The sequence below is a fragment of the Dermacentor albipictus genome, chromosome 1 (assembly GCF_038994185.2).
Source record: "Dermacentor albipictus isolate Rhodes 1998 colony chromosome 1, USDA_Dalb.pri_finalv2, whole genome shotgun sequence".
NCBI classification, from domain to species: Eukaryota; Metazoa; Arthropoda; class Arachnida; order Ixodida; family Ixodidae; genus Dermacentor; species Dermacentor albipictus.
The window spans coordinates 79,420,587-79,448,521 of record NC_091821.1 but is presented as its reverse complement, the minus strand read 5'-3'; the positions used below and the strand labels follow the sequence as shown (position 1 = coordinate 79,448,521).

At 50.5% G+C, this 27,935-nt stretch overlaps 1 protein-coding gene across 2 annotated transcripts in view; it reads left to right on the top strand.

The window, feature by feature from the left end:
• LOC135915086 (Ig-like and fibronectin type-III domain-containing protein 2) overlaps nt 1-27,935 on the top strand; it is a 241,259-nt gene that overhangs the window by 100,319 nt on the left and 113,005 nt on the right. For both annotated transcript variants that reach the window (XM_065448070.2, XM_065448071.1), the window contains exon 2: nt 7,716-7,767. The gene's annotated coding sequence lies outside the window, so the exon portion shown is untranslated. The remainder of the gene's footprint in view (nt 1-7,715; nt 7,768-27,935) is intronic.

Genomic DNA, 27,935 nt, shown 5'->3' with positions numbered 1-27,935 from the left:
GTCTCAGGCTAGGCTATGGGAAGGGGGCCAATCGCAGACGCCCACACCACCCTCGCCTCTTGTCAGCCAATCAGATAAGAAAAACCAGTCAAGGTAGTCACTGCTATTAGCTTTGAAAGCAAACAAAAGTCACCTCCCCATAAACGAGGAGAGCGTTTGATTGGGCGGTTCAAACATCGCTGCGGGTCACCACCCGATGCTTGCGTCGGCGATTACGTAAGTCTGATGTCAGGAGATCGGAATAAAAACAGATTGGAATAGTTTTACATTATAGAGCCCCTAGTTCCGCTAATTAGAGCAAGCGCTATGGTTTCCTCGAGTAGCCCGAATTTTTGTCGTGATTCTTCAGGCTCAACAATTTTTCGTGTTTTCCTGTGCTTATATGACACACAAAGTGATTTGTTATATCTATTTTTGCCTTCGTCAAGTCTTTTTGCTAAGCGGCTTGTCTTCAGGTGGCCAGGAATAGCACTAATTTCATTGTACGGTTGTTCGAGGACGCAAAGTGTAATCTAGAGTCTTTCACGTTCACATTTCGCATCAAGGCTTCAAAAAGACTAAGCCACCTTCCCAGGCATATACGGATGTTTTGCGTGCAAAATATTTCTCCGACTGGAAAACCGATATTTAAATAGTTCGTTTGAATGAAACTTTTCGCCTGCGTAATGGGCTATCTTGCACTATTCCGCGCAACCAATTTGGGATTATCTCGAGATCGTTATATCCGCTAAAATGCACGGCTTCTTCTACGACCTTGCACTACGGACTCGGGTTTGATTTAAATGTGGGAAAGGGTGGCTATGGTGCAGCCGATCGTCGAAGAGACGATATACTTTAAGCGACCGAACTGGGAACTCGTCACACATTGCAGGAACGCAAGTGCTGCATATAGAAACAACCTGGGGAGCGAGGCGTACCTTGCACAGTGCAGAGCTGCCAGGCGCGTGACATTATCGTCCGTATGCCACATTTTCACCGCTACCCGTAAAATGTGGCTCAGTGGCCACGACGTTCTGCAATTGTGCTAACTGAGCTAATTCCCAGGCGTGGCCTGTTCTGTCCCAATGGAGGGGAATGAAAATGTGCTCGTGTGCTGTGCTTTGATTTCGCGTTAAAGAGCCACAGGTAATCGTAATTAATCTGGGGAGGTATAATGTAAGAGTCCACCTAGTGGACTTGTCCGTTTCATCTGCTGCTGAAATGCTGATTGCATGGGCCGGGGCGCGCTATAGCAGGAGCCGCGCGCCACAGGCAATAAGCACTTCAGCAGCAGGCGGAATGGACAAGTTCACTTGGCGGAGTCTTACAGAATAACTTCCCTGGAGTCCTCCACTGCGGCGGCGGCCCATTTAGCCCAGCGTGCCAACTTCGGAGCGTTAAACCCCGCAGTTCAGTTTTCACCACTCCTTTCTGTGCACACACCTCGGTCTATATAAAGCCAGTAATCTCCGTCACAGTATGCTGGCCTCTTCGCCTACACCACATGTATTCTGTTCCTTGCTCTGAATAGATGCGAGGGGGACTTCCGAGGTCCCAAAGTGTACGTGTTTGAGGACACGCCGCTTCCATTCCTTCCTGCGATCCGTCTCGCCCGTACACAGATACATTATTCAACAACTCCTCTGCAGTCAAACGATATTGCCTATCACCGACACGTGTGGCGCTCTATTGTTCCCGGCTCCAAAAACGGAAAATTAAAGAAGGCGATCGTAATTCGTCATTCTCTACGCGCTTCTTTGTCTCCGCTTCGTTCTCTGAAAGCGGACTGTTCAGTTGACGCCCATCACGGAGTCCGCTGGCCGCACTCACTCAAGTTCGCGTTTTGTTCTCCCGCGCAGTATTGTCGCTAACAAGAGCTCGGAATAGCGCGAACGGAACACGGTTCTCATCGTGCGTGCACCACTTCCTCGTGCGCGCAAACAATGAGGAATCGGCGACAAAGTGTGAAGCGCGCACGTACGCACACACACACGCACACTATATATATATATATATATATATGCGCTGGCACGGGAAAGAACCGAAAACAAATCCATTGTCTGCCCCACTCGTCGGTAAGGAAAGGGCCAGGGAGGAGCGGTGGGGTGCGCCGGAGGCGCTTCATATATACTGTATAGCAGAGAGTCGCAGCCAAGCAAGCGGTTCCAATCGCAGAGAAAAAGCCGCGAGTGAGCACGTTGCTGGCGGGGTGCAACGGGCGAGGTCGATAGCCTGGTTCCCGCGCGCTCGGCGTGGGGCTTCGTCGCACCGATCGCCACCCGCGATACATACGCATGGTGGCGATTACTCGGACCACTCATAAACCGATCGCCCCCGAGCTGCCGCCTCCACGCACTGCGAACGCGTGCCTATTACGAGAAGAAGGAAAGCGAAGAGGCCCGCGTCGATGTGAGCGTGTCGCAGTATAGCGGTGGTGCAGGTCGATACAGTCGTCAGTGGTGGCGTTCCGCAAGGGCGCTCATATAGGCGGGGAAAAAAAAAAAAGAGTGTAGCAGAGGAAGTCAGTTTTTTGTACCCATGTGACGCCCAAGATAAGGGACACAACCTCTTCCTTCCAGTGACCGCTGTTCCTGCGGCGTTCTCAGCGCGGTACGCATCCCTGGCGGCTACTTTTAGCTGACCGTTTCCCACACCGTGCAGTGTCCCTGAGCACGTATGTGTACCGGCGCTCGTGGGCGCCGGGTATCATATAGACATGTTTGATTCGCACATTTGGCGAGAACGCGATAACACGCATTTTTTTAAAATTATTTATTTATAGTTGCCGAGCAAACGGAGTTTGGAGAATTAATTCTAAACTCAATCACCTATTCGGCGCAAGTTGAGCCAGTAGGAGGCTAACTGATTGGCTGTCAATATCGGTTGATACTCATGCGCTCGCTGTCTCCAAGAAACACGTCTCCAAGCGTTGTAATACTATGATATTACGAGAGTTTGTACGTGCAGGTATACGGCTTCGTTGGTATAAGTACGCCTCACATATTCTTGCTGCGTGCTTCGAAAAGAAAAAGAAAGGTTAGGTGCCAGTTGGCGGCATCCCCTTTTCTATACGGAATTCGGCCTTCTGCCAAGGTGACGTCACGTAAGATACTGAATTCGTTTTGCTTTATAGTAGCTCACAACTTTCAACGCAAAACTTAAAGAAGGGGATGTCCTAAACAACGGAGAAAAAGCCAACATTTCATTCACGTTGTAAATTTAGTTGAACTTATGTTACATGGTAGTGAACGTCATAGACCACAAAGTTTTCGCTTGACAGACATCAGCGTTAGTGTGCTTAAGAGAGAGAGAGAAAAATATATTTATCGGAAGGCAGAGAGGTAGGCCTGTGCTATAGCTTGCTCTGGCCTGTTACTCTACACTGGGTAAAAGGAACGGGGAAGAAAACGAAATAATGATGATAAGAGGAATAGGTGCACTTATGTAAGTCCACGACATTGCAGCACCTCTAAAGCCGTGCATATAGCCCAATGGCTAGTAGAAAGGATAAGCTGCACTTGTAATCAGGACAAAGACCCCCCCCCCCCCCCGCCAAAAAAAAAAAAGAAACACTCGACTGATAGCGGCCTCTTATCGACGTGTGCGATGGAAGACACCAGCATCTGTCGTTCTTGCGCGTACGCAGGACAAACGCAAACTATGTGATCAAGTGTTTCTGGCATCTGACAGTGTTAACCATTTTGGCTAGCGTCTCTGCAACCTATGAAGTTTGCATAACCGCCTGGTGAATGCGACACCAAGGAAAATTCGTTGCACAATACTTGTTTGGACTCTTTTGCGCTTGTGAGGCATACGAAATTTCACCTCTGGGTTCCACTCATACAATCGCCTCTGTCATCGATCTGGTTGGGTCCAGCGCTCCAACGTGGAGTAGCGTACTACGAAACGAAGCAGGTCGTTTGTGTCCGTTCAGGAGAACGCAATGTGTACTTCAGATGAATTATTTAAAGCTGATTTTGCTTCAGCATCTGGCTCTTCATTCCGGATCACGCCACAGTGTGCAGGTATCCACTTAATGGTCATATTGTGGTCGTTTCTATTTGCTAAGTCGCGAAGCTCTGCGACTTCTGGAGCTAAGTAACAATACGGAATCCGTCTATAGGTGTAGTCAATGGTTTGAAGAGCTATCTCAGCATCGCAGAATATCGTCCATGTGCGAAGGGGCTCCTCGGAGAGAAATCGAACTGCCTCTCAAATATCAACAAGTTCTGCGGCATTTGATGCCCAATATGATCTGCTTTTAACCATCGAGAGATTATCATTTATGGGAGGACGAAGGCTGCGGTGGTGACAGAACGTGGCGTGACAGAACCATCGGTATACACCTGCTCACTATCTCAGTACTATGCATAAATGTGAAACAGGGTAAGTTGATTCAGGCCGGTGGATGGAACGGATGACGTTTTCGTAATTCCAGGGATCTGCAGTCTAGCCAAAGATTTAGACATGACCCATGTAGGTATGTTTGTACGTTAGGGAAAGGTCCTGACCGGTCTGCATACGATGTACTAGCGGCTTGACACCGGTGGGCTGCAATGCACACGTACTCGCTGTAGTTTTCAAAGAAATAAAAGCGTCTGTGCTACCGTCTTCGGCCGTTGATCATGTTTCCTCGGCGCAACTGCCTTTCTCACCGGCTCCAATGAAAGCTATTTGGCGTGCTCCCTCAGCAACCTGCAGAGGATTTACCTACGTCACCAATGCGTTAACCAACCGTCACCAATGCGTTGACATTTGAAATGTTAAGTTTCAGAAGTGGTCGTACCATTTTCTTTTTTCTTGAAGACGGGCTTACGAAATAAAATTGTGGAGTGTTTTTCGGCACATTTTCGGGATCCGATTTCTCGTAAACTTGGATTCAGAGAGAGAGAGAGAGAGAAACAAGACGAAGAAATCAACGCACGCCATGCAGAAAACAGTGCATAAGTGCTGTTGCGGACTCTGCTGACGTAAGTGTAAATGGTTTGTTTTAAACGTCAAAATATTTCGCGGGTAGTGACAGCCATCGGCACCGCGGTGAAATAAGGAGCCCCGGGCATCTGCGCGCAACGGTCGCTGCCCCGTCTGACACGCCGGGCGCGTTGCGAAGCTGCCTGAAAGCAGTGAAGCTGCGTAAATTCGCCACGCGGAAGACAACGTTGAAAAAAAAAAAAGAAATAGAAATAATAATGGAGGAGACAGGAGTATGCGAGTGGGGGCGAGCGGAAATAAGCCAGCGACTGCATCGCGTGGCTACGTCCTAGACTATTTTTACGCTACAAACATCCAGACTTCCCGACTTGAAAAATATATATGTATATATTACAGCGACAAAATATTGTGCCAGATAAGCACGGAGGATGCGGGAAGGGGTTAAGCGGCACTTCTCGAGTCAAACTCGCAATCGTCGCGCCGTTAACGGTCCACTCATGCGGCTGGCTTATTGACCTCCGCGCTGGGAACATAGTTGCGAAGTTCACTTCTTTCCTTTCCTCTCTTCTTTGCTTCTTATTCTACTCAGCTCCGTTCGTGGCCGCTCTACGGTCTACGTGCTCGCTCGACACGTACTCTGAACCATCACGAGGCAGTGAAGATTTCCGGTGTGTCACCTTCCTTGTGTCTGCAAGAAACGCGATCGTGCGCAGAATAAACGACCCACGGGTAATCGACTTCGCCGGCGGAAAAGAAATGGAGCCTTTCATGCGCAGATATCTGGCGCGCCATTAAATAAAGCTGCGTAAGTTTATTGCGACACTTCCTTCGTGAGTGACGCCACGGTTTCGCATCGGCTAAAGCTCTGAGCGCGGTAGAAACGGCGGAGGGCGCTTTTTGGGCCCGCCTGTTCTTTCCTGTACTATATTACAAAGAGGACGATCATCTCTGTCTGATGACTCTAGACGCGTTTCTTTTTTTCTTCCTTTATGTCTACCTATTATTTGGACCCTTTTCTGGCCATGGCTTCTTTTCACATCTGGTCCCTCCCTTCCCCCCACTCCCCACCATGGCCACCCCCACTCTTCAACCTTCCTTTCACATTAGCTGAAAGCGCTTATCCTTGAGCAGACTTGAGAGCTGCGTGAAACACGCAAGCACGTAACTTCCGCCTAAAGATCGCGAGGTGTCGCTCAGCGGCCTCTTATACGACAGTCCACTTGTGCTCGCTATCGCTGCATCTTTGAGAACGCTCAAAGTTTGGTTTCGGTCCAGCGAGGTTCGAGCATCGCAATCGCCGCTTGTAACACACATTGACTGAGATAAGTAAATTGGCCATAGTTGTTCTCGAACTTGCGAAGAACTATAGCCTTGCGAAAACCGGACCTGCTATGCAGCTCGCGGTCTAACGGCATCTATTGTGTATCTTCCTCAGACTTGAGAAGGGATACATTCACATCTCAAGTTTGTTCTTGTTATTTATATATAAGGACCTGAATATTAAGAACTTGAAAACCCCCCTTTTATTATGTACCCAGGTGTCGCTGAACACAGCGTCTCCATGCACGTGGAGAAAGTAATCGCTTCCTCGTGTTCCTTGTCTTAGAAACCGCTTTTCTTAGCCTAAACGGACGTAGATGAACGCGTAACGTCGCGTGGTAGGTTGACAGGTTGATGCTGCATCCTGCGCATCCGTGTCATCTCGCGGTGTTCGAAACGCACTGCACGGGTGCTTTCCGTCGTCGGCTGATGACGCGATGCTCTGTATGAAGTTGGTGCCGATGTTCACGAAAGCTGACGGCAAGACTGTGCCGTCAGGCATGCGGAACCACTTTCGTACAGTTCCGCATGCCTCCGACCGAGTTGAATATTTTGCGTCGTCGCTTCCGAGTTAACATTGAGAAATTATTGAAGTCAATGTGCATTACGATATACAAGGGGTCGCACGATGGCATAGAGTCGTGACTGAAATCCCTCCCGCGATGCGGTCGACGACATAATCGTCAGTCACTATTGCGACGCAGCCGTTGCGCGACGAGAAAACAGACGTGCTCACGTACTCCATTCCGAAGACATGTAGTATCGAAGCAAGTTTCGTACTATGTGATATCCGTTTGGAAAAGCTGCACGCAATACGTTGGCTGTGCAATCGTCTGCATTTTATCCGTGCTAGCTCGTCATTTGCTTCTGATAGAAATTAGTTTGGTGGTAAATAGTTAGATGGTCAAAAAAAAAAGAACGAAAAAAGGTCAGTCATCGCTCATCCATGCATCTGCTCACTGCGGTTTTTATGTGCCTTTGTGCGTCATACGTTGTAGCCATTTCGTTCACGGTCATTCTATTTAACCGCCCCCTGTCACTATATCGTTTGGCTGCACGCATCCAACGTCAGCCGCCAGCCATTAACTTTCATTTGAGCGCATGGTCGCTCATTTTCTGCGTATGTATGTATGAATTTCCTAATATACCGGCGCGCATAAAGAAACAACCTTGGACAGCCTCAAACCCCTCCGTAATGACCAGCTGCCTGCGACATCCTATGCCAGCTGGCTTTTGCTTGTTTGTTCATTTTTGTTTTCTCTTTCACATATTTTTCCTTCATTCTATTTATTATGACCAAAAGTGCTCGTCTACGGGAGAGAGTCTTTGCGGAGATCTCTCTATTCATGGTAGAGAAAAAGAACTATAGGAGTGACCGATTGGTTGTAAAATGCAGCGGTAAACGCCTGCATAGCGCCTGACAACTGGTGAGCTGACTGTGTGCACGTGTGATGGCTTGAACAGCTTGTTTCTTATGCTCGCAGGGGCGCTTCAGCTGGAATTCCTTGATCGGCAGCACGTCATCCCCTCAGTAAGGTAAGCTAAGTTCGCACTTGCAGTATATCGCTCCTGATAAACAAGTCATATAGATAATAAGTGTAATGTCTTCACTTTGTTAGGTCTCTTTTGAAGTAGTAGAAGTAAGCTAGCAATAATAATTAATTAATTGTGGGGTTTTACGTGCCAAAACCACTTTCTGATTATGAGGCACGCCGTAGTGGAGGACTCCGGAAATTTCGACCACCTGGGGATCTTTAACGTGCACCTAAATCTAAGTACACGGGTGTTTTCGCATTTCGCCCCCATCGAAATGCGGCCGCCGTGGCCGGGATCCGATCCCGCGACCTCGTGCTCAGCAGCCTAACACCATAGCCACTGAGCAACCACGGCGGGTAAGTAAGCTAGCAAGAAGACAAGATAGTCGCTGCGTGGTACACTACACCACTTGGCACAAACGTTGGCAGACGAAAGGCAATCATGAAGAACACACGTTATTCACTGTGTTTACATGGTCAGACACACTCAATTGAGATATTACGAAAAATATTACGCACGATGTGTACCAACGATGTAAGTAACGCTTTACAGGTAGTGGCGCTAACGCTATTACCTGTAGCACTCACGCAGCGTTTCTTTATTTCTGTCTTGCTTGCTTGCTTTTTTTTTCTATTGAACCTATTTTGTAACAATCGCGACAACAAGTAACATACATTAGTCGACAATTTCAGCAATGGAACGCCACGACAAATTAATAAATAAATGAAACAAGAGAGGTAAGTGGAGGGGGCTGTATTCCTAAACCTTTTATGCTCGCATTTCTGCATAGCTTCCAACCATGCAGGGTTTGCATAATTTCGTATTTGCACATATATTGAATGAATGACCGCAATAAGCCTGAATCGGCACCGTTCATACACCACCGACTGCTTATCAATACTACTGAAGCTGTGTTGCTGTGTCGCGGTGGAGTACTATAGTGAGAGGTCTGCTGTAGGTTAACTGATGGCCGTTAATTGTTTTGTGACTTTTGCGCACTTGCCTCTGTCCGGCAATCTTTCTTATCGCCAAACATGCGACGCAGATCAAGAGCAGCAAATTTCAGTGTCGTGAGAAGCCACTTTCCCAACTCGCACTACAACCAACACGCCCATAGAAAAGCTGAACGTAATCTTGTGGAAGCTCACAATACTACCTTGAATTGAATAAATGTATATGTATGGCGTCACTAAAGTGTCATATAAAAAAAATAGTGCTTTATATAGCAGGTCAAACTCGAGTCCGACAAATCTTGCGAGGTCGTGTTTAGTCACGAAAACGACGAGAACAGAAGCAGAGCCTGGCCCCTGTGCGCATTAAATGATCAAGATACTGTCTCATTTTAATAGCTTACGCGCAAGAGACATACTGTTCTTTTTTCGCATTGTAAAACTGCCACCTGTAAAGCTCATCACCACGAAGATGAGCCCTTCGACACCGCCCCTTTCATTTCACTGCCATGCGAGTGCAACTTCGATTTCCACGAAGAGAATAATCTTGCCGTGCAACCTGCTGTGCTGTGTGACTACAGTATATATACGCAGGGGCCCTATAACGTAAAACTATTCCAATCTATCTTTATGCCAATCACGTGACGTCAAAATTACGTAAACACCGACGCAAGAATTGGGAGGTAACCTGCAGCGGTGTTTGAAAAGCCCAATGAAATGAAGTCCTCGTTTATAGGAGGACACTTATTTTACTTTCAAAGCGAATAGCATTGTCTACATTGAGCAGTTTTTCTTATCTAATTGGCTGACACGAGGCGACGAGCGCGCTCAAGTGGAGAAGGTTTCGATGGGGCCGATCCAGCACAGTGAAAGCAGGTGATCGGATGAGAGGGGTGGTGCCGGCGTCTGCGATTGGTCCGATACCCCTTGCTTAGCTTGCGGTGGCTGATCGAAAATCGCGGCGGCGTTGCAACGGTAGGCTAAGAATGCCGCTAAAACGCATCCTCAGCAAAGAACAGTTGGCAGAGCGAGGTCGTATACGTGCCGAAATGGCTCGGTAACATTTTACTGCCACGCAAAAATGTTTATTATGCGCAAATAAACCATGTTCACCGGCAGGTGCGAGTGGCGAGTGCTTGAGCGATCGGCGGGCAGCCATCTTCTATTCCTTTTGGAACGGGTCACTGCCCCGCTATTCAGGAAAAAAAATCTGTTTTGCTCGGCATATTAATGCGCCTTTAACGCGTACACGTCACTTTGACGCGGTGAGTTTTTGCGGTTTTATGACGTCGCGTGGCAGACAGGTGAAGTGAGCGCAGCCCAAAAACGCTTGACCAATAGCAGAGGGCTGATGGGGAAAAATGCGTAGAATCAGAAATATTTACGTTTCTTTCGTTTGGTATAATAAGCATAATCAGCGTGCACGTCTTATATCAAATAGGACGTTTTCGCCGTTTTCGTGACGTCGCGTGAAAAACAGGCGAAGTGGGGGTGGTCCGAAAATTTATTGACCAATCGTGGAGGGCCGATTGCACAATTGGAAGAGAAAATTTTGAAATAGCTTTACATTATAGCGCCCCAGATTTCCATGCACTCCTTCCGGAGGCCGCCAGTGGGCAACTGACGTACGCATGAATGAATCGGCAGGCTCTGTGCAGGAAGAGCAAGCCGCGTACGTGTGCAGCGCATTTCAAGGTAGTACCCTTAAAACACGCCGGACTCGGGGGGGAAATCTCCACCGCGTTAACTGCGCTAGCTTTTCCTTTCATTCGCGGGCCCGGGGGAGGGATTTCCAAGCTGGCAGCTAGCCACCCACTCGTATGAGTCACTTTGTCTGAGAAGGCCTTTCGGTGAAGCGATAGCTTTCTCATTGAAAATTGAAAACATCTCGTCCACGTTCTTGCATAAAGACCTCCTGACGCCGTCCGCGGCGGTTGCGTCGCAATGAGACGCCACCACAGGTGATCGACGAGCGGCGGCACCAGTTCGCATGCGCGGCTGCTGCGGGCTGCCCGCCGCCGGGCTAGCGTTTATGGGCAAAGAACAGCGGGCTGCTCGCGGGAGCCACGGAGAGTGACGCAAATTGCCCGCATGCGCGTGAGTGCGGCTTCCGCGTGCTTGAAGCCGGCAGATAGCTGCGCAGCTACGAATGCTAATAGGTCGATGTTGTCGTGTCCCCCCGGGGATCACGGCGCCGTAATGAATGTCAAAGCCGTAACGGCCGGCATAGTAACCACCACTGAGGATAAAGACGTACGAGAAAGGCCCGGTTCAGCCCAGGCCGAAATGCATCAGTCACATTCTATTTTCCTGCCTGTATTCTGTGGACAGGCACTTGGTAGCTCGGCTACTCAATTTCCATCAGCCAAACATGGCGTCCGTGCAGCGCCGGCGGGGCTTAGCGCGCACCAACGCTGCCGTAACTCGTGCGTGGGTTTCCACTACTCGTTTTCTTTATTTTCTTTTGTCCCCCCCTCACCACCTTGCTTCCAGGTTTTTCTCTACATTGCGCCCACTGTTATAGCAAAATTGATCACAGTAACTGGACCCACAGGTCACCTAATTGAAAGGGCTGCATGCAAATTGGCTGGGGAAAGGCGAATCGTGGATTCCCTGTAAAGAAAGACTACTGCAGGTTTGGTTACGTTTAGAATGAGGCAATTAATCGCAACCGATGTGGCTGTCGAGCCACTATAGTGGTTCTCGAAGAAGCTGTTTAAAAATTTCTTTTCATGCCGTAAGTTTTAGGCACGCCATGAAGCTGTGCCCATTTGCCGATGAAATGCAAGGCAGTGCCCGCTTCATGTTCACTTCCAGAGATTTCTTCTCCTTTTTCTTTTTGTGCAGCGCATAAGGATGAAGGCAGACTATAAGACCTGAATTCAATTAAGCTTTCATTGGTTATTTCGACTCTTGGGCTAATTCAGCCGCATTAGAAAGTCCCAAAATTTCGCCCGTGCTTATGTGGGGGGGAAGATGCACATAGTTGCCAAATTATCCTAGAGAACTTTGGATTATTCGAACTTAAACGAATCGCCGACTCACATAAGCGCAAATCGTTTATGCTAAAGCTGCTAGTCACTGCATTTTCTGTTCAAATTATGGAACCTGCATGGCGTTAATTCTCCAAGCTAGCTAATTTCCGTGCATGTACGAAGAAGCAATTGAAAGACAACGCAGAGTACACGCTCGATCTCGGACAACGACAAGGAAGTGGCGTGAAAGGAAGTAGGAAATAGAGAATGGCACGTAGGGCGGGCGCATGTTAGCGAAACTGGAACCACAGCTAATAGAATTAGCTCGTGCTGCAATAGACATGTCTTTGTAAGAGGTATTTTGCTTGCAATGGGTATATAGCCTGCGCTAAATATTTCTGCACTGGCCTCATTCGCCAGGCAAGCGGATGGAAAAATTTCATGCTACATTGGAGACATCGCGTTTGGACAATGCAGCGTGACACCCTTTTTTCAAAGACATCACAAGTATCCAGCTTCCGCAAAGTGCAGAAGGGCGAATGTCGTGCACACGTAAGAACGAACGCAATTCAACAGGGGATCTGCGAAAATATGCAAGTGTGTTTCCTCACACATCTAGTTTGACCCACACGTGGTTGTGGACGTCGCCCTTTTTGTGTAAATCATGCAGGCACGCACGCGCTGGTGCAGCGTATACGCTAGCCACCGTCTCTTTCTTACTACGTCCTCGCAAGCCTGCCCTCGGCACAACGGTGCCGTGAGGTCGGCCATATTGTGTAGGGCGACCTCGTAGTGCGGAAAAGCCTGCTTCCAGTATTTCGTACAAAGGCTTCGTACATTCCGCTCATATGCAATGCCTGAAACGGACGAACGTCTCTCAAGCGTATACGAAAAATTTCGACCAATCTCTTTCGAAGACCAGTGGCTGGCGTTGGTATCTCGTTGGCATCGCAACGCTCTTTGGTTCCCTGTTATCGTAGCCACCTCAGAGCTGTCGGAAGCGGCTGTGCGGTCGTGTCAGACTGAGCTGGACTTGGAACAGTAGAGGATGGACTTGTGCGGGCGGAATGGTCCTTGGCGCATGAAGACAAGTGTGACCAAATTTTATATTGTATTATATATAGGCACCTAAAGCTTGCGTGCGTTGTCCTCAGTTTGCACATTTATGATTTTTCATGAGTTATTCCGCTGATGGCATACTGCCATACACCGAGCAGGCATACCATACTGTGCGTCGATCTCTAGTCAACTATATGCGTAGTATATGTAAGGTGTGCCTCTCTCGTCGTCCATGCCTCCAACTGCTCTTCGTTGCAGTCTCATTCGTGTTTAACTTTTGCTGCGCAATTCGAGGTTCGGTGCAGCGACGAGGCGCGTGCCCCCAGAAACCTATAAGGCGCACTCTCAAGCACGCGCAGCTGTCTTCCGCACGAGCTGTGCTACAAACGCGTTATTTATTTTTCTCAGGCTGCTTAAGGCAGCAACAACGCGAGCAGACTTACCAGAAGCCCGCACTGAGCTTACACGCGCACTGGGCGCGCATCCTTCCCGTCGCAAATGAAGCCATCTTCGTCGATCTTCTTCGACTGGTACGCCTCGCTTACATTCGGCGCGTGTGTGTACAGACTCGCGGACATTTCCTATAAGAGTGATGGATCGCGCCGCCACCGCAAAACCCAGACGAGCTCGCGCAGTGCGGCGGGTCGACGCTCCGCCGCGTTGAGCGCACAATGCGCAAGCGTTACAGCGAGTTACACAAATGCCAAGGCGTGCGTGCACGTGGCCCCGCCGCGCCTGCTTGAGAACAAGAAACGAACCAACTATGAAGGGCGGGCGTGAGCGCGCCTTCTCCTTCATCGTTGACCGAGTCAACCACGCTGCGGGCGATCCATCACGAAAGCAGAGAAAGAGTCGGGAAGAATAGTGAAGAAGCGAAGACCTGGATGCCACCGTCGTGTAACGAGCGTGTAGCCCGGAAACTTCAAGCCGCGCGCGCATAATAGTGTATGCACGGCGCTTTTGGTTAAACATGAGCTCGTTCCGCGCGTAACCACCTATCCTGTTATGGTGGACGGCGGCGGCTTCGGGGTGGGTCAGCGCCCGAGTCGTCTAGCCCCGCTGTGCCTTGAGCTCATCCACAGGTCGCGGCGTTCCGCTCCCGTTGCGCCCGTGCCGTTGTGTGACCGCCCGCCGCTGTGTAACCACGTTACTCCGTAGCTCTGCTCGTTTCCCGATCATTTTAGGCTGCCGTGGGCCGGCCTGGTTAGCCTCGCAGGCGTGCATGGAAATGCGGGAGCTAGAGCTTAAGTTGATGGATTTAATGACAGCCTTCTTCAACGATCCGCCGGGTACATACGGGCGATAGCGAGTGGTGACCTAAACGCTCCTCACCGCTCAAAAACAGTGTACGTAAAGAGAAAAACCGGTGGAGGTATGAAAAATAGTGATGTAAAATTGTCGGTGAGTTGGTGATCGACAGTACTATCGACAGCATTAATTTCAGAAAAGAAACTGCCCATATTATCGCTAGTAACAGACCGATAGTATTATGTTAGTATACTATAGTACTTGACGTTGACACTGCTATAGGTAGCTTTGCAGTTGTTGGCTAGCAATATTACCAAAGATATTGCGATTACTGACGCTCGGTAGCACTCAGTTCATGCATCCTTGCAGCAATTTTTTTGAGAATAGAATAAAATATTTGTATTGACTTCCAAGATTTCAAATATGACGATAACTTGTTCATACTCAGAACTTACCATGGTTACACTGGACCAATAAAATTAGTTTGTTTTCTCTATGTGTAAATCTAAAATGCCATTAAAATTCGTTGCAGCACAGTTATACACATTTATATCGCTTTTTTTTTTCGTTCTAGGTGTAATTTAACGTAACTTTTCTTGCCCTTTAGTCCACTCTTACACTGTTTGAAATCATGTATACCCAGCTGCTGAGAGCATGCGCTCTGACGTTGCACGTGCGCGAAAGTATGCTTCATAGCCACTTGAGATAGTGGCGTTGTGGGGCTATAAATGGGCCTGGCCCCCAGAATTCTAAGTTGCTGTTCCTTGCCTATGGCTACATGTACTGGTGAACCATGTGACGTGACCTTATATTATGGGCTTAGAAAGTTATCAGCTTCGAATCGAAGCAGATCCCTTTCCGTACTCCGGCATTATTCAGTGTTCGTCCAAGTCTCACCGCCAAGACAATATCGCACTTCCCTTCCCAGAGTCGCAACGCCGCAGTCATGATCAACGCCGCACGTGCACAGCACGCGGCTCAAATGACCCCTCATCCATAGCGGTGTGTGAGTAACGGAAACCCCAACCTTCCGCTAGCGTCTGATTGCGCAATACTTGGGATTCGGTGCAAGAAGTTCATCGCATATACGTGTCACGCCGCGGATACCCACGAGACAGCTTCCGCGCGGCGCATCACTCCTTTCCTTTCATCTCTATTATGCTCTTATATCTCGCCCTTAAGAAATGCCTTCCGCGCGCAACGCCAGGTGTGTAACGCGTCTGAATAAAGCAACTCGCTTTCCCTTCTTCCGCCTCACTCCCAAAGGATGCTCCCTCTCTCGAGTGCCACCTCAAGGCAACGGTATGTGAGCGGCGTCTGCGCATGCAAAGTTAAAGGCAAAAAAAGAAGGGGAAAAAGAAGTCGAGAACAAGAAACAAGACACGTCTGTTACCCGCCTCCCAAATAAAGCGTGACCCAGATCCCTATGGCAGCAAGAGCAGAAGAGGCGGTTGACGGCTGTCAGTCTGCGCGCGATGAGCGGTCTTCCGGTCATCGCGAGTGAAACGCGGCTCGGCAGGCGAGCCGCACCTCCGCACCCCCTGCTAGGATGCGCATCGAAAGCGAGAGCGCGCTCACTCAACAGACCGCCGGTTGCGCGCTCTGAAGAGCATCGCTTTTCCAGGGGCCAGAAGAGCGCCGCGCCAGAAGTCAGTGGCGTGTTTGCCGAACAGAAACCGGGTGCCAGCTTTAGCGCTCCTCGGCGGACTCATTCATGCGCCTGGTGTGAGCGTTGGAGCTTAGCTTGCTCCAGCAGGCGTATACCGGCTTTTGAAGGATTGCGCGTTTGGTCGACTTCAGTCAGACACCTTGAATCTGTTTTATATCTTTCTCTTTCGCCAACAGATATAAAGAGGCATCACAGCACGCCTTCGTGCTTTGAATGCCGACTTCCTGAAAGGACGAACAATGCGACTTAACAGCTCTGTCCGCTTGCAGTCGACCGATCATCAGCGCCGCGGCGCAACAAGAAAAAACTGCTGGTCCATTTAAACGGCTCTCGTGGGTGATTGTTTCTCTTTCGCGGACTGCTATGCATGCCCGTGAGCGACAAGCACAATGTACACGTCCTGATTGACGCCGACGATACCCATCTACACGATATACACTGCATAATCCCTCATCCTATGAAGCATCGCCATAGGGCAGGCTGCAAGCCGCTGTCGTCTTGTACGTTCCAAATTCGGACTCGCTGCAGCTATATATAACGGAACACATAGCCATCGTCTTTCAAGCAATACATTTCAAGCACGCGCACGCACGCAGTACTGGCGCGTGCTTCAATGGAGTACATTCAGACACCGCAGAGTAGCTGCTACTTAAGACGCGTGATAAATAACATATATGGATGGGTTTAGTGCACGCCTATTGTGACTAGTAGACGGACCCCTCATGTTCGAGCTTCTCCGACGGCGCCCTCGGTTATATCGTTGCGTTCTGGTGCAGATTACCCCAGCGGAAATATGTTCTGTTGCTATCGCCCCCGTGGACCATTACTGTTTCTCTTGCGCTTATTTCTTTTCACTCTCTCGTCTCAACCTACGCTCTTCGCGCGAGGCGACCTTCTCGTGGATAAACAAGCCGGCAGTCCACTTATTTGCTAACTGCTTGCTCCGCGCTCGACACTAACAGAAACAATGAAAATAAAAGTCACAATTCACAAGCCTTGTGGACTCAAGACAGCCTTGGGGGGAGCACCGCTTCGTTGCGATGAGCCCCTGTCACACCGAGTCAGTCGCGGCGGACCGTACTTCAAGTGACAACCCCAAAAAACGGCGTGCGCACCGCACCTTAAAGGGTCCCTCACCAGGTTTGGACATTGCAAAACGGACAAGCGTAGTGTGCAGATCGTGCAGTGACGATCTTGTTTACAAAATATATATATACCAATGTACGTCGCGAAAATTAGCTGAATATTTTAACGCAAGCCTTCTATGTATTACTAAACCCTGTGTAAAAGAATGCTCGCAATAGAACGTTCTGTGGACGGTGCTTTACAACTTCCGGTGTATACCCGAAAAATTGCCGAAGGGGCCTTGTGAGGTGTCCTTTAATACTTCCGCTTAAGCCGGAGCGCGCAACCTGAATATTTCTAGTAGACTCTCACCTGAAGGGCCGGGGGCATCGCGGCGGTAAGAATGCGCACAAGTGGGCTGAGCCCACCTAATTCGTGCTGCTCTGACAAGTACGTGCGTACTCAGGACAGGCTTGGGGCATTGTTCACCAGACTACGCATTGAGCATGGCAGCTCACGGGTCTTCACTTACCGTGGTGCGGCAAAAAGTTCACGAAGAAACGAACGTTGGAGGCGTAGGAGTTTTACGCCAGTCAGTGCGTTGAAACAGACAGGAAGCGCTCTTTTTTTCTTCCAAGTATGGGACAGTACGAACGTCTTTAGGGAGCACGACCAGTCCAACACAAAGAGCGGGAATAGACAGAACGTCGCGAACTCAAGAGTAAAGGAAATATGAATTCGGGAGCTATTTCAAGGTCGCGTGCCACGGGGACCATCCCTTCCACAACTTCAACTTGTTGTCGTGCTTAGACATGCTACCTGTCGTTCTTAATGACTACTACGTTGAATTTATGCAACGCGATGACTGCGCAGTGCGTTATTGTATACTGCCCCTGACGGAAATCTCTTGGACGCCATTCTTCAGCCATGCTCCCACCATGGTGTTGGTGGACGAAACGGCGCGATTTTTGCCCTGTGCGTGTAGCTTACTTTGGTGACTGAGCTCAGCGTTGGTTTCGCCCGAGCGAGTACTCGCGGCACCGAATTAGCGAAAAAACAAACAAACAAAAAGGTGTAAGGCATGACGCGTGCCCCGTTCTCTCGCTCCCCCATGCAGGTATACTTGGATGCGACATATACACGTTCCCGGCCACCGTTGTCGCACTTTAACTGGCGCCAGACCGGAAGCGCAATTAACCACACGCTCTGCACGAGGGCCAGAACAAGTCGTCTACTACCTGCCCCTTAACGTCGAACCACCGACGGTGCCAGCGCTTGCGGCGATCGTCTGTGTTTTAGATTGTGTCGCTCGGTAGCGGGAGTGTTGACAAATGTCCTCTGATGGCGCTGCATGCAGATCGGAAGGACGGAGACTGTGCTTCCTGCCTGCGCAAGCAGCATCGCCGTGTTTACTAGACTGTGTGTTGTGGCCGGCGAGAAAGAGAGAAGAAAGGCAGACAAGTGGCGGAAAATCCGTACCGCTACCCTCCAATGGGGGACGAGGGAGGTATATAAAGAGATGACAAGAAACTATAGAGAAGCGCTAAGGTTCAAAAATATTTCGTTGGCATGCAGTCTGCACTTATCTTTAGTGGATGTTCATGTGTAGCTTAAATTTATGCAGTGAATTCCTTTCGTTATATGGCTTGGCTATATAGCGAAAAGAAAAAAAAAATATTCGGTCTGAAAGCAAGGCAGGTGTCTTTTGGCGCACGCAGATCTCGACTTCCGGGCGTGCATTAGCTTGTCTAGTTTCCCCATTAAATCAAATCTAGCACTGAGGTAATTAGCAGTTGAATGAGGCTGCCTTTCTTTTCTTTCTTTAATTTTCCATATTATAGAGCAAGTGTCTGAAATACTTGGGCCTTTGCGCGTACGCGCCGCGTTACCGTGAGTATATATAGTGCAAGTAGAGAACTAGCTAGTTGGGTGCGCCGAGTCAAATGAAACAGTCCCCATATGAAGAACTCAGCAAAAAGACATCGTGAGGACAGCCCTCACTAGCACGTAGGTCAAGCCACTTGTTCGTGAGCCGTCTGTAGTACCTCACTGCCCCAAGGTTTCATTGCCTAGGCAGCTTTTTTCGTCGCTCCCCGATTCCTCGCCACAATGCAAAATCTATACGTAGGAAAACAATGCGGCCCGCGGGCAGCTGTGCACGCAGTGATTGATCGGAGCTTGAGAATTCTGCGTGGTTCAAAGCATCAAATCAGTATATAATACTAGTTGCCCTAAAAATTAAAAGAAAAACGAGATATGGATTTGTTTTTAAATTTACAAGCTCATAAGACTAAATGGCAGACGTGAAAACAAAAAAAATATTATGAACCTAAAGTAAAAACACAACATACTAAGAGCCTTGAATCATGCGCTTAGCTGAAGCGGGCTGCTAGAACACGCTGCTGTAATTCTCTCGGCGTTATGGACAGTATGATAATTCCCGCAGCGGCGAGCGTTGTTTCTGTTTGCGCCGCAACCGGCTAGCGCCATCACTAATGCGGAGCACGAAGCCGCGCCGACCTTCGGCGAGGAGAGCAAAGCTGGAGAGCACGACACAAGGCGCAACCAGGTTCGGCCGCGATCGACGATAATCGTCGATGGTTCGTTGCTGGCAGCAGCGGCGATCTCGGAAAAGAAAAGGCGCGCTCGGTACAAGAGCGCTTGTGGAGCGCAAGGGGAGCCGATATGCTTCCGGAGAGGGTCTCTTGCTACTGCCGCCCGTGCGCCTTGAGCGAGGTGGCGAAGTGAAGCACAAAGACGGGGGTGGAAAAGGACGGAAGAAGAAAAAATAAACAAAATACGGGCCAGGGAGGGAAAGGCTCGTAAAAGGAGAAGGGTGCGAAAGTAGAAACAAGGACGTTACTATATGGCTCGTGTGTGCCGTTCGCGCGCCGTTCAGCCCTCGCCTTTTAAAAGGTGCGTCACGCGGCCTTGGCCTGTGCGCTCCGTGAGAAAACGCACAGTCAGCACTGTTTACAAATAGTACGAGGCAAGGCAAACCGCGTGCTCCCGGTCTTAACAGCAGACGGCGCGGGCACATGTATACGGTGGAGCGGCTTTAAGTGCTGGGCGTGGGCATGTGGCTGCTGCAGCGCGCACAACAGGCGGAGGCCGAGAGCTGTATGCGTGCGTTACGTTTTCAGGCGCTTGACGACTGGGAAGGCTTAAAGACGTGCGCGGCAGTGCTCGAGCGAGGTGAGCTGCTAGTTCTGCCATTTCGCCCGTCCTCCCTAGCATGGAGTACGCCGTCGGATGGACCTAATTCTCTCGCTAGACCACGGTCTCCAGTATTGCGCTGGCTGTAATTTGAAACAGAATTATGTGCACACATTTCGAGAGCCATCACTGCGAAATATCTCAAGTCGGGAGCTACAGTGGAAGTTCATACCTTCCACCATGTATACGTTAGTGCGCTGTGCGTCGCGAATCGACGTCAGTTTGCATGCGTGCCTGGCCGCAAACGATTAATTATTTCAACGAGGCCTCATATTTGTGCTTCTTTGGAGCTTGTTTTTCACGGTTTACCTTTTTTTGCGCACTATGAAAGGCTCGCGTTGTGAGATTTTTGCGGAAACGAAGGCAAGCGTTCCATAGGAATTCCATTAACTATTGTTCTTATGCACTTTCCAAGACAACGTACTATACAGTAAAATTCGTTGATCGCTCCATGAGGCGCAATTTCCTTCAACAGCTTCAGTTACTCGAAGCAAATACTGCTGCAGGCGTACTGTTCTTTCCTGAGAATGCCAGGCAGTAATTCCTTTTCGCAAATTGGCAACTGCAGGCTCGGTAACTCGGAAAAACAATGTAGAGTTGGCAGTTTCGTAAAAAAAAAGGGGGGGGGGGAATAGCTGTGCGCTCGAAGCCCCCGGCGGGCCTCTTCTCAATTCACGCATGGGTCTCATCCCGCAAGCTCGAACTGCGCCTTATCCGGCTTCAATCGGCGAGTCGACGCTGCGATAGCTGTCCTTGGATGTCTTTTCTCTGCGCCGTGTACCCCGAGTGTGGGCTTCACTTTGTCCGCGGCGGGTAATCTCAATAGCCCGCGCCAGTTGCTCGCACTTTGTGCCATTCCACGGAACGTTGCGGACAATGCCATCGATAGGATGTCGGCCAAACGAGCACGTCCGCGAGTGGGTCGCGTCGACTCGGCGATGTCAGATCGAAAGATCCGCGCGAGGGCTTCCCTTCCAGAATCGGAGCTTCGAAAGCGCGTGCGTCGTCGAGTGCCTCTGTGCACCGTTATCGGCGCCTTACGCAGCGAGGACGCGAAGCTATATCCTTGCGAAGGTCGCTCGTCTCTGACGTCTTCAGGTTATATACATATACACGCCGATATGGTATCCTAAAGATGTATGGTAGAGCGATATGGCAACACTTGTTCTCCGAATAAGTTTCCGCGTACTGAAATAGAACAAATTGTCTTTCAGAAGTGATGCCCCATTCGGGGAGTTGATTCCAGATTAAATCCTTCGGGCAACGAAATTTATGGCCCTTCGTCGCGTTCCGCCTCTCGAACTGTTCTCATCGAAGGCCCGAGACCGCAATGTGTAATGAACCGCCTGACGTCTATAGCTACACCGTTAGGACTATCCTGATATATGTGTGTACCACATGCGACAGCTTAACGCATAGAACAAATAATAATAATGATGCACCTATCGCTTAAAGAACCATTGCCGCCCAGGAGATCAGGAGAAGCGCAATAAGAAGCGTGGTATATTTAGGTTTAAGGAGCCACACGCGGCGGGCTGGAAAACTACAAACTTTCGATGTCTTAGTTTGTTGCGCGGCAGTCACGTCTGCATAAGTCCACTGCATAAGTTTTTATTACCATCGGCACAATGTTCCATGCTCAAGCGCTAAAATCTTTAGCGAGGCCACCACATACGTGTTTAACCCACGCAAAATACTAGTGCCACTACCCCCTCCCCCCTTTTCTTTCCTATCTATATATATGTTTACCGTTCGTAGAACACGTCGCTTTCATTTTCTTTCTCTTCATTTTTCCAAACCTCTAGGCAGCTGACGTGCCGCGCATCTGGGCGACAGCGTAACAATGGGGCGTGTGGTTGGGCTCACCATGCAGTCGTCTGCATTCCACTAGTTCCATTGTCTTCCTATAGAGCCGAGCGGCGTCACCCAACACGCCTGAATATACCTATCGGGACTGAGAATCGGGACAGAGACAGAAAAATACAGTGGAAATCGAATTTGTCATCGCTGCCGTCTATACGACCAGTCCTAACTGAAATATCGGTGCGGTACACCCGGGACCGGAGCGCATGCTCCCGGGTGTGTGTGCGTGTGTTTCCAGCACAAAGCGCGAACGACTTGGCAGTGTTGATACCTGTCTTGTTTGCTGCTGCGCTGTGCATAACGACGGATGCGTTTTGGAAAAATTGTATAACGATACGAGCAAACGGAGTTTGGCTCAAGTCCGTCAAAGCCGCGTGCGCTCATCATACGGAGAGCGCGACTCGCGTGCCCGGCGTGCACCCCGTGAAACAGAAAGACGCGGGGCGTTACTCGGGCGTACGCACAGGGCGCCCGCGGTCGACGCGATCGTAGAAGAAAGTAAAATAGCTCTCGGAGACGGACGAGCGCGAGCCGAAGATGGGCTCCTTTTTCTCTCTTTCACTTGCCCCAACACGCAGGTGACGGCGGCCGTTCGAATGCCCGCTTCACGCACCTATGCGATTCGGTCGCGCCGCCGTTCCGTGTCACCGCCAAGGCACCTTCGCCCGCAAAAGCAGCGATGTCGACGGGAGGCCGTCCCGAACGAAACGCCGGAAGGAGCGCGGCGGAACCGCGGAGGCTGCCTCTCCAAAGGAAGGAAGCCACGCGTCAATCAGCGGCTGCCGCGCGTTCATCATCGTACTTCCAGCTGTCGGGTTCACGTCGCTGCTGCCCGCGGAGCTCATCCCTCCCCTCTTTGACACTCAGAGGATCCCGCTTTGATTTATGGGCGACGCGAAGGGTGGGAAGGGGGGCATGCTGCCTGGTTGCATACATGCAGCAGGAGAGGTTGCGCAAGACCGGCGGCGCGGAATGCGGTGGCCCCGTCGCCGCTGGCACCACTAGTTGGGCCTGTCTTCGGGTTTCCGCCGCACGCCACCGGCAAAACGCTTCGCCACAGCGCGAGTGCGAAGGTGTCGCCCAAACAATACTCTTGTTTTCGCGCAGCCCTCGCGAGCGAGTGTTTATAGTGCCCTAGTGAAGGATTACGTTGTTCGCCTTGGGCCTTGCAGATCCTCTTCCACTGTGATTCTCTTCTTTTTTTGCACCCGCAGCGTTGGGAATCGTCCCAGAAAGTCGCGGGTTCGATTCCCGGTCGCGGCGGTCGCATTTCGATGCACGGCGCCGTTTTTCCTCCGCTGGTTGCGCGCATGTCCACCAATGACGTACTGCTTCAAGAAATGGTAGATAAAGGCCTTTCCCTTCCTGCAGCCGCCACCACCCCGTGTTATTCCGGCTACTCTGGCGTCGAACAGAGGGTCTGGAAGCCATATGATATTTATCGCTTCTTAAAACGTTTTCCGTTGTAAGCATCAAAGGTAACGTTTGCACCACGCCTGGTACCGTCATTCATTTAATTTTCCGGATGCGCTTCGAGATAAACGGACGCTCTTCTCGTGCTGTCAGAGCCGAGGATCCTGGCTGCAGCCTCCTCGGGCAGCTTTCGAACACTGCTCGTTGGACTGGACCGCCGCGCTCCACAGCCGCTATGTTTGCGACTCGGAAGGCGAGCCTCGAAGCCCGCGTGCCGCAGTAAACGCCAGGAGATCCCGCACGCATAAGATCCTGCGAAGAAGGCATGGATGGGGTGCGCGCATTTCTCGGTCATGCGCGCGCGGTCCCGATTTCACGCCGGAGAAGAGGGGCCTCGAGTGCATCGATCGGCAAACGCAACATCGTCGACGTCGTCAGAGCCGCGCTTTCCGTAAATAACAAAACAGCGCGCTCACGAGAGAACGCGCGTGCCAGCCTGATCGAGGCCCGTGCGGCAACTGTTCGAGAGAGGAGCCCCTCAATGGGGCCAAGGTGGAGGTGGCGGAATTATTGGACGCGGAACGCAGCGGCGGCGGGCGCGCCAGCGGGCTTCGCGTCGCGCCACGGCCGTACTCGCAGCAAGATTCGACGCGTTTTCTGCGCGCGGGGTTGCCACAGCGTTTTCCACACACATTTCTCTTCTTTCGATGGTTGGCACTGCTCTGGCTTCTAGATCATGCTGCCGTATACGTTTGTATGCGCGTGTCTTTCTTTTTCCTGTTTCTTCCTTTTCTTTTCTCGCGTCGCTTACAATTTTGATTTGGAACTTGGAGCGATTCGAGGTCAACGCTCCAGAGCAGCTCCAAGCGTGCCTCCCTCCACCCCACCCGACACACACACACGCACGCACATTGAATATTTAAATAAAATAACGAAAGAAAACGATTTCGTTTTGTAGCCGCAGTATAATGAACAAACATATATTTCGATCTTCCGGATTGCCCGCGTAGCTAACCCGATATATGACACCTCGATTCGCGACAGGTTCTGGAACTGGGACCACCAACTTTTGAGGGCGAAGTCGTGTGCGTCGGAAGTGGCGCGCGCCGAGAAGGCGAGTGTCGCTGCGCGTTCGAGGATTTATAGGCGAGGAGACGTTGTGCATGACTCCGTGTTGTGAGTCTCTCCTTCGTCTTTCGCTTTTATATGGATCGCCGATTCGCTTTGGCCCCCGGCATCTATGCTCGCTTTATCCATTTGTAATCCTACATGGTCACGCACTGGTTCAGTGACACAATCTCGAATTTTAGGATATCGAGAGAACTAAGAAACAATAATATCGCCGATAGAGAAGCAATATGTTTCTTTTTTTTCTTTTTTTACTCCCGCATCCGTATGCAGTCACGCTTAAGAAAAAAGAAAACGTTTGGCAGGTGTTACACTCTTGTAACACAAGAAGGCGAAAGCCTGCTGCACATTTGGTAACACGAGGGACGTTCCAAAAGTGAGTTTCGTCATTTTTTTAAAGAGAAGCTGGTACACCAGGTGAAACAAACAATCGCCATAAGAATCCACGCCCGTGGCTGTTTTAACGGCGGAAGGAGCGTCAACGGAGGAGGAATGATGCATGCACAGAGCGCCGAAGAAGAGAGAGTAGCAGCAGACCGGCGCACCCTAAACGCGCCCGAGGTTATTCGAGTACAAATCACGATGGCAGACAGACGTGTGCTGACCACGTGGTCGCTAATGGAAATGTGTGCTGTTATGCGGTATGAATGGGCAAGTGGGACAAGCGTCTTCATCATCCATGAACGCCTACAGATCGTGTATGGTGAAGAGGGCATGTCTCAGACACTGAGTTTTACCAGACTGGTTTCTTCAAACCGATCGCACGCTACGACAAATGTCTCAATGTCGGTGTCTACTATGTGGGAAAACAGTGCAAGATTCACAATGCCATGTTATAATTTCTTTTTTTTTTGCAAGAGTGTTTCCGCGTGAAAATAAATGACGAAACTTACTTTCGGAACGTCCCTCGCACAGGAAGTTATACAATCGGTGCTAGACCTCTTGCGAGGCATAACGAGTCGCACTTAGAAGCACACGTTTGGCACTAAGGCGACCTCCTCACTAAGGTGCAGCGGTGCGCACTTCCACAGTGACGTACTTGCGCGGCCGTCCTCGCCAGCCGCAAGAGCGGGCACGCTCCTGCATCGCAAGCCGCCGACAACCGCCGCCGCGGCTCCGACTGTGACGTCATTGCGCAGAGCGCGCGCGCGCCCGCTTTTCTGCGCAACAACGCCTGGCGCGACAGAAATGACTAAACTTAACATTCGGCAGATACTTAAGACTGCTTACGCGTGGGAATGCGAAAACATTATACCGTTTGTAGACCTCGGAACGTCGTCAACGCGGTCATTTTATGCACTCATGACGTGGCGCCACCTCCGCCACACCGTCACGTGCGCCGCCCAACGACGCACGCAATAGTCAGCGAGATGGCTGCGAGACATGACGTGTGCAATCAGACGCACACTGGGCACACCTTTAGTAATCCAGAACCGTGGAGCAGCCGTGGCTTCAGGGATGCGTGCGCGTCTCCCACCCCCGTGGCCCGGGTCTGATTCACACCCAGAGCGAAATGGATCGAATTTCCTTTTCAGACCCAATAATTTACATCGTTTACAGGAACCTCCCTTAAAAATGTGACGTCAATCCGAACACTTTTCTTAGATGTTTTTACTCTTTCCGGCGTCGGCCATTTTTCGCCACGGCGCAGTTTCAGTGGCGATTTAGCGGTAAATGCGCGAGAAATGCATTGGAATTACGTCGGGCCTCTTTGAGGTCCCTGATTCATGAACCGCGTTTATCACACTGCAAGGTGTTGTTCAGAAACTCACTTGACACACCACACGTCCTACCTCTTCGAGGAGCGAAGTGAAGGACGTGTGTACACACACACACACACACACACACACACACATATATATATATATATATATATATATATATATATATATATATATATATATATATATATATATATATATATATATATATATATATATATAGCGCTGGTCTCGATAGCGCTTGTTCGATAGTGGGAACGGCGTCGTCCCTCAGTCCACGCCAGCAGGGCCGGCCGAGCCTCGAATCACCGCTCGTGCTCACGAGTCACTTTGTCCTCCTCTTCTTCGACTGCTATCTGCGATGCCGGAGTTCCCATAATATATGTATTATATCTAAGCTCTCCCGCATACACTCTTTACCTCTATCACGTGACCGGCTTCCCACGCTTCCCACACACACACTTCTTTTTCCACTTTGCCAATCCTAATGATAACGCGTTTAAAAAAAAAAAGAAACGCAAAGTGAAAGCGGGTGACCGTAACGGCTTCCAGTATATTCCGCTCGCGCTTCCCGGGCGCCTTCCGTCCTGTGGACCGAAACACGGCCTCGCTTGTCAATACGCACAGTTCCGCCGCGACAATCCCGTACTTCGAGAGTCCACGCTGCGGACACTGGTTGCAAGCTGTTCCGCACGATGGGGACTGCACAGCGGGACGTTGCTAGAATCGAGCGTTAAGACAAGGAGGGGAAAATTTGGAGACCAAGGATTGTGAGAGAGCGGCGCGGGGACACCTCACTGTACGCGGCAGAGGCGTTGCCCGGTGTCGCGCGTCTATGCGGCCCATCTGCCAGCCATGCGGACGGAATGAGGCTCGATCGGCGGCCGTCGTCGCTGACGCATAAACAATGGCTGGAGAAGGGACAATCGCTTCTCAGCTCCTGCTACGCGAGGCCGATACCAAAAGTGGGACGTCAATGGAGGACGGCAGAATAGCCCGGGGTCCCGCAGGAGATGAGGTGGGAGAGAGTGGCGGGACAGAATTGTCGGACGAACCATGCGGCACGCGGAGGGGAATAGTCGGCGGCAGACGTCACCGCTGGTGCAGGTACTATATCGCTGTCGCCTCAGAACAAAAGGATTTAGCCACGTCTTGTCTTTTCTTTTGGGGCGGCTAACGGGACGGCCCGTTATTTCCACTGGAAGCCACCGACAACCTCCCCCCCTTCCTCCCCCCTCCCCCATTCTTATTCGAAAGGGCATATCCGTAGGCGGGATCCGTGTACCCGCTGTGCTTTCGCGGTGTCTCGACGGTCAATGGGGCCGAGCTTTAAAGAAAGATCGCTCTCAATTTTGGGGCAGACAGAAGCTTGTGACATCCTTTTTTCCCCCAAATACGAAATGCCATGCACCCTCCCTCGCCTCGCCGATTCTCGCTGAACCGCGCCTGCGAGAGTCCACGATCAACTGCCTGTCCACCAACCCCGAGGTGTCTATTTTTCGCGATTCCTCTATGGCTTGGCCCGCATATGTGGACTTTGTTGCTAGCAGAGTGCGCACCATCCTCCACAAATCAGGTATCGACGATACTACTCTACTTCACACTCTACAGCAACGCTACATTGCTACAGGCACCCGCCCCACCTACAGAGACTACCCACACATAGACGCCACCCCCCTAGGCGCCGATATTACAGAAGCCGAGGTTAGGGCGTCCTTGCAGGGCATTAGGCGCAACACCGCACCCGGGTCTGATGGGATTCAATACACACTCCTACGCAACCTAGATGAACGGGCCATTCAGGAATTAACTGCATTCTATAAAGACCACTGGAGGAATGGTACGCTTCCACAGGAATGGC